Consider the following 11,384-nt stretch of genomic DNA (forward strand, 5'->3'; position numbering starts at 1 on the left):
ACCATTTATTGAAGAGGCTGTCTTTTTTCCATTGGACATTCTTTCCTGCTTTGTCAAAGATTAGTTGAGCATAGAGTTGAGGGTCTATTTCTGGGCTCTCTATTCTGTTCCATTGATCTATGTGTCTGTTTTTGTGCCACTACCATGCTGTCTTGATGATGACAGCTTTGTAATAGAGCTTGAAGTCCGGAATTGTGATGCCACCAACTTTGGCTTTCTTTTTCAATATCCCTTTGGCTATTCGAGGTCTTTTCTGGTTCCATATAAATTTCAGAATTATTTCTTCCATTTCTTTGAAAAAGATGGATTGTACTTTGATAGGAATTGCATTAAATGTGTAGATTACTTTAGGTAGCATAGACATTTTCACAATATTTGTTCTTCCAATCCAGGAGCATGGAACATTTTTCCATTTCTTTGTGTCTTCCTCAATTTCTTTCATGAGTACTTTATAGTTTTCTGAGTATAGATTCTTGGCCTCTTTGGTTAGGTTTATTCCTAGGTATCTTATGGTTTGGGTCAATGTGGCTTTGATTTGATTTCCCTGATGGCTAATGATGAACATTTTTTCATGTGTCTGTTAGCCATTTGTATGTCTTCTTTGGAGAAGTATCTGTTCAGGTCTTCTTCCCATTTTTTGACATGATTATCTGTTTTGTGTGTGTTGAGTTTGAGGAGTTCTTTATAGATCTTGGATATCAACCCTTTGTCTATAGTGTCACTTGTGAATATCTTCTCCCATTCTGTGGGTTGCCTCCTTGTTTTGTTGACTGTTTTCTTCACTGAGCAGAAACTTTGGATCTTGATGAAGTCCCAAAAGTTCATTTTCACTTTTGTTTCCTTTGCCTTTTGTAACATGTCTTGAAAGAATTTGCTGTGGCTGATGTCGAGGATGTTACTGCCTGTATTCTTCTCTAGGATTTTGATAGATTCCTGCCCACGTTGAGGTCTTTTACCCATTTCAAGTTTATGTTTGTGTATGGGGTAAGAGAATGGTCAAGTTTAATTCTTCTATACATAGCTGTCAAATTTTCCCAGCACCATTTACTGAAGAGGCTGTCTTTTTTCCACTGTACACTTTTTCCTGCTTTGTTGAAGATTATTTGACCATAGAGTTGAGGGTCCATATCTGGGCTCTCTACTCTGTTCCACTGGTCTATGTGTCTGTTTTTGTGCCAATACCATGCTGTCTTGGTGATCACAGCTTTGCAGTAAAGCTTAAAATCAGGCAATGTGATGCCCCCAGTTTTTTCAACATTTCCTTAGCAATTTGTGGTTTCTTCTGGTTCCATACAAATTTTAGGATTGTTTGTTCCAGCTTTTTGAAAAATTTTCATCGGGATGGCACTGAAAGAATCAATTCCTCTAGGCAGTATAGACATTTTAACAATGTTTATTCTTCTGATCCATTAGCATGGAATGCTCTTCCATCTTTTTGTGTCTTCTTCAATTTCTCTCATGAGTATTCTGTAGTTCTGAGTACAGATCATTTACCTCTTTGGTTAGGTTTATTCCCATGTATCTTATGGTTCTTGGTGCTATAGTAATTGGAATTGATTCTGCAATTTCCCTTTCTAATTTTCATTGTTAGTGTATAAGAAAGTAACTGGTTTCTGTACATTGATTTTGTATCCTGCCACATTACTGAATTTCTATATGAGTTCTAGTAGTTTGGGGGTGGAGTCTTTTGGGTTTTTCCATATAAAGTATCATGTCACTGGAAAGAGGGAGTTTGACTACTTCACTGCCAATTTGAATACCTTTTATTTCTTTTTGTTGTCTGATTGCTGCTGCTAGCACTTCTAGTACTATGTTGAACAAGAGTGGTGAGAGGGGGCATCCTTGTCATGTTCCTGATCTCAAAGGGAAGGCTGTCAGCTTTTCCCCATTGAAGATGATATTCGCTGTGGGTTTTCATAGATAAATTTTATGAAGTTGAGGAACATTCACTCTATCTCTATACTTTGAAGTGTTTTAATCAGGAACAGATGCTCTATCTTGTCAAATGCTTTTTCTGCATCAACTGAGAGGACCATGTGGTTCTTCTCTCTTCTCTTACTGATTTGTTCTATCACATTGATTGATTTGCAAATATTGAACCACCCTTGCATCCCAGGGATAAATCCCACCTGGTCATGATGGATAATCTTTTTAATGTACTGTCGGATCCTATTAGTTCATGTCAAGGATCGTGTCAAGGATCTTGGCGTCCATATTCATCAGGGATATTGGTCTGAAATTCTCTTTTTTTTTAGTGGGGTATTTGCCTGGAATGGAGATCAGGGTAATTCTAGCTTCATAAAAAAGAGTCTGCAAGTTTTCCTTCTGTTTCTATCTTTTGTAGGTCCAGCTGTCTTTAATAGCTGAATAGTTTTAACATACTTCTGTACTTTCAGGCTATGGAATATTACTCAGCAATAAAGAGCAACAAATTATTGAAACATAGACATTGAATAAATATACAGGGCATTATACTGAGTGAAGAAAGTTATAAATTCCAATTCCAAAATTTACATACTATAACAATTCCCTTGATATAGCACTTCAAAATGACAGCATTTTAGAAACAGAAGGCAATTAACAGCTACCATGGGGGACTAGGGAAGTAGTATGCTTACAAAAAGGCAACACTAGTGGTGCCTGGTGGCTTGGCCAGTAAAGCAAGTGACTTTTGATCTTAGGGGTCATGAGTTAAAGCTCCATATTGGGGGTAGAGTTTACTTAATTTTTTAAAAAGAGGTATCTGGGTGGCTCAGTTGGTTAAGCGTATGCATTGGGCTCAAGTCATAATCCCACAGTCCTGGGATCGAGCAGGGAGTCTGCTTCACTCTCTCTTCTCCCTCTGCCCCTTCTCCTGCTTGTGCTCTCTCTTAAATAGATAAATAAATAAATAAATAAATAAAATCTGCATTTTTTTAAAAAGGCAACTTGAGAAATAATTGCCTGGGAACTACTCACTGTCTTGAGTTTGGTAGTGGATACATGGACTTACATGTGTGATGAAATTGTATGGAACTGAACACACATATACACATAGATGAACTAGCTGGGGAGATGTGAATTAGATCAGTGGTTTGTATCAAATCAATTTCCCTGTTTTGATGTTACATATTATGCTTTTACAAATGTTGCTACTTTGGAGAAACTGGGTAAAATGTACATAGAGTTATTCTCTGTTTTGTTTCTTTCAATTGCATTGGAATCTATAATTATCTCAATAAACATTTCAATTAAAATTTTATTTGGAAGAGAAACTGCACAATAATAGGCTTCCAAAAATACAATGCACACAAACAAATGAACACTAAAGGAGATAATATCATACCAGATATCAAGAAGTAATATAAAACCACAATCATTAAACAGAGAGCTATTAGTACAGGAAGTCAATAGCACATTATAGAGAATCCATAAATAGAACTATGTATACTTGAGAAATTAGTATATCAGGAAGGGAATTCTTCATATTATTGGGGGAAAAGGAAATGCTAAAGGATGGAAAAACTTACTCTTAATTTGGAAAAACAATAGGTCCCTACATCACATTACACATAAAATAAATTCAAGATAGAGACAGATTAAAATCAACATATAAAGAACAAAGCTCTTTAACAAGAGGATTAACAGGATTTAACAAGATATATAGGAGAATTTTTAAAATATATAATTTTTTAAGGTAGGGAAGAGATTTTCAAGAAAGGTAAAAACAACAGAAAATGGGAAGACTAGTTTTAAGGAATTATTTGCATACAACGGCTACATCAAAACATTTAATTTCACTCAACTAAATGGGATAGGACCACAGTTTAGAAAACTCCATGAACAGTTACTTTTCTCTTTTGTGATACCTACAAAACAGTCAAATTGCCCAGATAAGCTGATGAATTTGCCTTCAAGGACATGTGAAATGAGATCCTACTCTAACATATGACTTGCTGGGTCTGATGATACCCAACTTAGAGATAGCTCTGTTCAGTTACATAGCCCCTTGATGAATCATGTCCATAGTCTGCCTGAAGCTGCTTTTTAACAGACAGCATAGTCTTTCTCCAGAAACCTGGAGGTCTGTGCTGTAATTCTCCTATGGGGCTTGTCAGGAAATCCCCTCAGCACTCTTATTTACCAGATACCTCTAGCACTGTGAGATATGCTGGGTCACTGGTCCAAAGGGAGTTTTGCTTACACCAGTCTGAATCTGTCATACTCCTCCCTTGCTCCAAGACCTTCTGAGTCACCCTATAAACAGATTAGAAAAATATTCCCAAGTGAGACATAGGCTATCTTCAAAATCTGAAACAGCCTACCTAGTGCGGTGCTTTTGTGTACATGGGACAAATTGCAAGAACTTCTTCTGCATCTTTGAGGGTATGTTCTGGAAATTCTCAAACCATTAGATTATCTAAAAATTTTACTGGTGCAATAGCCCCTCAAATCTTTGTGGAGTGTGTGTGCGTCTGGCATTCAGAGTACTTGCCCCTTCCTGCTTATCCGGTCCAATGAACCTGATCTTACTAATGTGGCAGACCAGGTGATATTTGGCAGAGTGTCCAGTCAGGATTCCTGTAGATTATTATTCCAGCAATACATTAAGACCAAAATAAAAATATAAGAAAGAATGGGAAATATACAACTCTGGGCAAAATCATGAATACCTTTTTCTGTCTGTTCCAAATAAAGGTGTATTTGCCTTTCTTCTTTCCCAATAGGGGATCTTCTTTCCCAATAGGATTGAGAAGAATTAGCTTGTCATATTAAGAGCTGGCTAGGGCTCTGCTGACCAGTCTGGTAAAGACATCAGTTCAGTATAGAAACTGTAACTGGAGCTTCCAACTTAGTTAAGTTGTACAGTCCACCACCAACTTTTAGGATTTTTGCAAGGTCCAGATGGTGAGCTGAGTGGAATCGTGGATGTTGGGCATCTTGGCAGCCTCCAAGTCTTTAAGATTGGCCTGGTTTCTTCTATTATATCCAAGATGCAATACTGTTTCTGCTTTGCTATCTTGGCTCAGGCAAGAGGCAGTTTCAGAGGCCCTCACTTGGTCATTCCTATCATTACGATGCTTTCATAACATGTCAGGAAACTAGTTTCATGATTCTGTCAGCTGAAAATTATATCCATTTTGATAATATCCTCAATGGAATGAGTAAAATGACCACAGAGTAGATGCCTGGGCCCACGGAACCCACTGTGGCACAGACTTGGACCAGAACTCCACTTAGTACCTGACCTCTGTGTGATTGATCCACTTTAATCAGGGGTCATGTTAGTGGGGTCCCTGGGACCAGTGTCAGATCCTACATCCAAAAAAAGAGTATTCCCTTTTTCACAGTAGACAATTACTCTGCAACTATAGGTCCCTTTGGGGTAAGGAACTGGGAAAATCCCTGCAGTACACATCAGGTGTTGGCCTGGTTCTTCTGCAACGAAGTCTTCAGCCAGTGGACTCTAGGCCTGAGAATAAGTTCAAGTCTGGAAACAGTGTGAGGGATTATAATATTTTTTTATTGCAACAGATGACATTAGTTGTCTCCCACCTGTGACCTTTTTAGATTATATAGATCAAAAACTACCTACTTGATTACCCATTCATCTATTCCACCCTTAGGAACACTGTGGTCTGCCAGCCTTCACTACAGGTCCTAGAGGATTAAGGCCTCCACTTCCATTCTGGTTTTGCAGTATGGCAAGTACATCTATCTTGCCTCTCATTGTCTTGGATACTGTCGCTTGACTTCTGATATTTCGGGATCCTCTCATCTTGTCACTAGGGAGCTCATTTCCATCGCTGCAAGTCCAGCCTACAAGAGAAAATCACCACCGAGCTTCTTAAGGTTCTTAGTGACCCCCTCACTAGAGAATTCTTATTGTTCTAGTAGAGTGTCCTCCAGGACTTCCTGGGCATCATAGTCAGCTGGTGATACAAATAGAGTCTCACATGCCCACTCTGAACTGTCTGACCCATTCCTTAATTACTAGAGTAATTATGGTACCTACACCTAATTTAAAATGGATATTTCTGCCCTGAGGTTCAAGGAATTACTCCATTTATACAGCAATATATATTCTATATATACAACAATATATTAAGACCAATCTCAGGTATCCTTGGCAGAACGTTACAGGACAGTGTCCCACATCAACGAACTCTTCTGAATCCAGCCTTATATTCTGTTCAGCACCCTCAAGATTCATTTCCAGGCATGTGTTTGTTTTCCCAATTCCTTTTTTTTTTTTTAAGATTTTTTTTTTTTATTCATTTGAGAGAAATACAGAGACAGAGACAGAAAGAGAACAAGCATGGAGAGAGGCAGTGGGAGAAGGAGAAGCAGAACTCCCTGCTGAGCTGGGAGCCTGACATGGGGCTCGATTCCAGGATCCCAGGATCACGACCTGAGCAAAAGGGAAACGCTTAACCATCGGAGCCACCCAGGAGCCCCTGTTTTTTTCAATTCTTGATGATATTATTTTAGCTAGAAACTAGCTATTCTGTGAAATACCTCTTTACTTCTGAAGCCTGGGCACACGTCTGTGGTCAAAGAGGGCCACAATTTGACTCTTATTAGTATATTCACGAAGCGTATGCTACCATCCCCATTATCCACCTCCAGATTTTCATTCCCCCTTTCGAGTTATTCATTTTCAATTGAATACAGCTTGAATTGTGTCCCACAGGTTTTTTTTTTTTTTTTAAAGATTTTATTTATTTGACAGAGAGAGGGAGAGACAGCGAGAGAGGGAACACAAGCAGGGGAGTGGGAGAGGGAGAAGCGGGCTTCCTGCTGAGTGGGGAGCCCAATGCGGGGCTCGATCCCAGGACTCCAGGATCATGACCTGAGCTGAGGGCAGTTGCTTAACCCACTGAGCCACCCAGGAGCCCCATCCCATAGGTTTTTGATGAAAAATGTTCTCACTGTAGTTACTTTCCAGGTAATTTGCCTTCTTTCTTTATCTTTGCTTCAGGTATGGTTTAAGAGAGCTTTTAATACTGGCTTTAAATGGAAAGATAAATATAGGTTCATGGGTACATTGAAAAAGCATAAAAAGAAATCATTGTAGGGGCGCCTGGATGGCTCAGAGTGTTAAGCCTCTGCCTTCGGCTCAGGTCATGGTCTCAGGGTCGTGGGGTTGAGCCCCATATCATGCTCTCTGCTTGGCAGGGAAACTGCTTCCCTCTCTCTCTCTGTCTGCCTCTCTGCCTACTTGGGATCTCTCTGTCAAATAAATAAATAAAATCTTAAAAAAAAAAAAAAGATATCATTGTAACAACCAAGTCTTGTCTCTCAGCACAGACCCCTTAGTCCTCTCTCCTGAGATAACTAATCTTACTCAGATTCTGGTGTTTCCTTCCAGTAATATGAATATATTGTACAAATATATGTTTTGAAAAGTATTCCTTAACTGGTGCAGCCACTGTGGAAAACATAGGGAGGTTCCTCAAAATTTAGAAATAGAACTACCCTACAATCCAGCAGTCCTACTACTGCATATTTACCCAGAGAATACAAAAACACTAATTCAAAGAGAGGCATACACCCCTAGGTTTATTGACACTTTATTTACAATAGCCAAGATATGGAAGCAGCCCAAGGGTCCATCAGTGGATCAATGGTTAAAGAAGATGTGGTGTACCTATACAATGGAATATTACCATAAGAAATAATGAAATCTTGCCATTTTCAAGACATGGAGGGAGCTAGAAAGTATAGTGCTAGACAAAATAAGTCAGAGAAAGACAAATACTATATAATTTCACTCACACATGGAATTTAAGAAACAAAATAAATAAGCAAAGGGGAAAAACAGAAAGAGAGACAGAGAGAAAAAGTGAGAGAGAAGCCAAGAAACAGACTCTTCACTCTAGAGAAGAAACTGATGGTTACCAGAAAGGAGGTGGATGGAGGGATGGGTGAACTAGGTGATGGGGTTAAGGAGTGTGCTTGTCGTGATAAGCACAAGGAGATGTGTGGAATTGTTGAATCACTATATTGTGTACCTGGAACTAATAGAACCCTGTTTGTTAACTAACCGGAATTAAAACTTAAAAATTTTTTTTAAAAATCAAAATCAAAAAAACATTTCTTAAATTCTAGTTTAATTTCTTAGGAGCCTTCCCCAGGCCATTGGGATGGTATAAGGTAGATCTGAGGAGCCCAAGGCTTGCTCTTTTCTGGTCTTGAAACTAACTTTTCATACTGCCTTCTTCTGGTTGACAGCATTGTTTCTAACCTCAAATCTGAGAAAGGGCCATAGAATAGACTCAACTTGGCTTACTAAATTTGTAGATTTCTGATACTAGTTTTATTTTGCTGTGGAAGCTTAATTGTGCTGTCCCAGCCTCTTGATTTCAAGTCTAGAGCTGAGAATCAACTACTTCCTTAAATTTATCTGTTCAGCCTCTTTAAGTGACAGCACTCACTCCTGGTAGAGAGGGATTCTTTTGTTTAGATCTTATAGTGGTGGTGTCAGGAGGTATTTGCAATTTTGGAACCCATCTGCTCCATCTGTCTTCCTTCCCCAAATTATCACAAATAAACAATTGTTCTATAAGTAAAATTTACGCTTACCTTGCAAAGATGGCTTTAAGGGAAATGCTTCAGTAGCCTCTGCTCCATCTAGATTGTCAAACTTAAACACCTGCTGTGGTCGGCAGCACCAGCAGTTCCTAATGATTTCCACATGCTATTATTCATATTATTGTGCAATCTCTTTCGAGTGTGCACGTGTGTGTGTGTGTGTGTGTGTGTGTGTGCATGAGAGAGAGAGAGAGAGAGAGAGAGAGAGAGAGAGGTGAAGCAGATTACCACAGCGAATAGACCCATGGGTAAAGCACCGGGGACAGCCGCTAGCCAACAGCTAACAAGGAGCTAAAGTCCTTGGTCCAATAGTCTGCAAAGCACCGAAGCCTGCCTACTATCTCAGTGAGCTGGAAAGTGGATCTTGAGTCACACCTTGCTCTGACTGCTGCCTCCTTCTGCTGCCTCCGGAAGGTGCAGTGCTGGAGAACCCAGCCAAGCTGTGCTCCGACTCCTGACCCACAGAACTGGCCGAGATGAATGTTGTTGTTCCAAGCCTGTAGGTACTAGGGTGATTTGTTACACAGCATTAGATAATGCAGAGACCTGCATTTTGGAAATTTCTTGTGAAATCTACAGTGATTACTGGAAATTCTTTCTTCAGGTAATTAGTCTGGAAAATCAGTCTACCCAAATCAAAATCATCCTGTTTCTATCAGCTCGCACTTTCTGAAAATATGATTCAGGCAGGTTTTGGGGAGAGAAAAACAAATAATGATAAACGTGATTAGGTGGAGAATAGAACTTAAAAATCAAAATATCACACTGCACGCCTGTTAGAATGGCTGAAACAACAACAACAACAAAATACAAACAGTACCAAGTTCTGAAGAACTAAAGATCAAGACCAGCTAGATCTCTCAGACTTGGTTGTGGATCTGTACATTGGTGTAAGTGCTCTAGAAAAAATCTTTGCACTTTCCTACCAAGTGAAACACACACACACACACACTTACCACATTACCCACTGGTCATACTAACGCATATTTATTCCAGAGAGATGAAAACTTTGCCCATACAAAACCTTATACTTGAATGTTCATAGTAACTGTATATGTAACAGCTGAAACCTAGTGTATTAACCATGGTCTTCGAGAGAAACAAAAACAAATCTTTATTTTAAGGAATTAGCTCACAGAGTTTTGGAGGCTGGCAAGACTAAAATTTGCAAGGTGGGCAGGGAGAAGCAGAGTCAATGCAACTTAAGTGCAAAGGTTGTCTGCTGGTAGAATTCTCTCTTCTTGGGGGAAAGTCAGTCTTCAGTTCTATTCAGGCCTTCAACTGATTGGATAAGTGCCTCTCCCCCATTATGGAAGGAAATATGCTTTACTCATAGTAAGTATTAATATTAATTTCATCCCAAAACACCCTCATGGGAAAATCCAGAATGTTTGACCACAAACCTGGCACCACGGACCAACCAACTTAACATAAAATTAACTATCACAAGGCCATGCCTTGTCAACTTCATTCTCTCTCTCTCTCTCTCTCACACACACACACACACACAACCAAAGTAAGGAGGAAATACTTAAGAAAACAATAATTCTTGCTTCTGTGAATAGTCATGTGGTCATAGCTGATATTTATGATACCTTCTTCTACTTATCTATTCTGTAGTCCCTTTGTCCACATCAAACACTTCAGTTGGTTTTAGTTCTTTGCCTGGTGGGAGGATCTAAACCTTTACTCCTGAAGGGTCTGAGCCATTTGTAGTGCTAGCTGGTTTGGATTTTCCATTGACTTTCCCCCCCCCCTCCTTTTTTTAATCCTACAAAAGATTATTATTTTTTAAACTTATTTAAATTCAATTGGTTAACATATTGTGTATCATTAGTTTTTAATGTAGAGTTCGGTTATTCATACATTGCATGTAGCACCCAATGCTCATTGTATCACACCACAGGGCATGGTAATATTGAGAGATGCCTTATGGCATCTCCCGTGGAATAGTAGTGCAATTTCCCCTTAGTAGTCAAAATCAAATATCCCAACCAGAACAGTAACCGTCTTCTTGGCCTGTTGATTCAGAGGCACATGGCAACACGGGTGCCTGGATGGGTCTCGACTTTTAATTCAATGGAATCATTCCTGTGTCTGCTGGTGGAAACATTCTTCCCTTTGATGGTTAAGACTTAGGCCAGCAAAGTATAAGTTCATGGGGATAAGAAGCAAAAATTTTGCTCGTGAGTCACTAGGAGTAATAGAGAGTGGTGCCACTCATTTCTACCCATTGATTCATGGATCTGGGAATCCTGGCTACAGATAAAGCAATACCATATGCTGGATACAAATTCATAGCACATATAGCCTCCTTGAAAATCTTGCTTCAGCCCCGCAAGGTACTGCCACCTAGGTCGCCCTGTAACTGAGTCTTCATAAGCCATTCCTCCATTCTAACTAGCTATTTCATGATGGTGGGGAATGCAGTAGGACCAGTGACTCCCATGACCATGGGCCCATTGACCCACTTCATTTGCTATGAAGAGAGTTCCTTGATTAGAAGCAATACTTTGTGGAATACCATGATGGTATATAAGACATTCAGGAAGTCCACAAATAGTAGTCTGGACAGAAGTACTGCTTGCAGGAAAGGAAAATCCATATCCAGAGTGAGTGCCTATTCCAGTAGGAACAAAGCTTCTATGGTGGAAACAGTCAGATATTGTCAGCCCACCACCTGGGAGCTGGCTGATCACTCTGGGGAACTGTGCCGTATCAGGGACTTAGTCTCTACTGGGTCTCTACTGCTTGAATATTGGGACACTCCCTAGTGGCTGTAGCCAGGTCAGCCTTGGTGAGTAGATATC

The sequence above is a fragment of the Mustela nigripes genome, chromosome 9, assembly GCF_022355385.1.
Source record: "Mustela nigripes isolate SB6536 chromosome 9, MUSNIG.SB6536, whole genome shotgun sequence".
NCBI lineage: Eukaryota > Metazoa > Chordata > Mammalia > Carnivora > Mustelidae > Mustela > Mustela nigripes.